Source organism: Sander lucioperca, chromosome 11, assembly GCF_008315115.2.
Source record: "Sander lucioperca isolate FBNREF2018 chromosome 11, SLUC_FBN_1.2, whole genome shotgun sequence".
Taxonomy (NCBI): domain Eukaryota; kingdom Metazoa; phylum Chordata; class Actinopteri; order Perciformes; family Percidae; genus Sander; species Sander lucioperca.
In genome coordinates this window covers 20,278,754-20,279,313 of record NC_050183.1, presented here as the reverse complement: position 1 = coordinate 20,279,313, position 560 = coordinate 20,278,754, and positions in this window count along the sequence as shown.

The window sequence follows — 560 nt, the reverse complement described above, 5'->3', positions numbered from 1 at the left end:
ACATCGTTCACAGAAAACGTGCCGAATAAAGCTGTTACTCGTGGTGATAGCAGTGTTCTTTGTGTGGATAAAGCGGGAAGTTAATTTGACTCATTTAGCAGCTGGCTCTCTGCCTCGTAACATTAGTACTCCACTGCTCGTTTGTCCGTTGCAACTGCAAAACCTCAGCTCCATTTTATTTTTATGTTTATTCCTCTTCAGCGACAGTAAACAGAAAACATGGGTCCTTTAAGACGGGTCCTTGTTTTTTCGTTAAGACAAACAAATTAAAGAAAAATAAGAACAAAGAATTGTTTTTCTTTGAATTTCCCTTTAAATCAAAATTTTACACGTGCCTAAGTAAAACAAAACTATTTTTAAATATACTTTCATCAGCTTAAGGTATTTGGTATTTTCACTGGTGGGAAATCTTTATGGACACATCTGGTGACAAATTAAAAGCCACCACTCCATCCAGAGCAAACTGAGCTTACCAACAATAACCTGTTCATCATCTCCACCCTGATTTATTTGTTCCCCCATCTTCTGCTCATCCATGGAGAAGATTAGATAAGACTGGA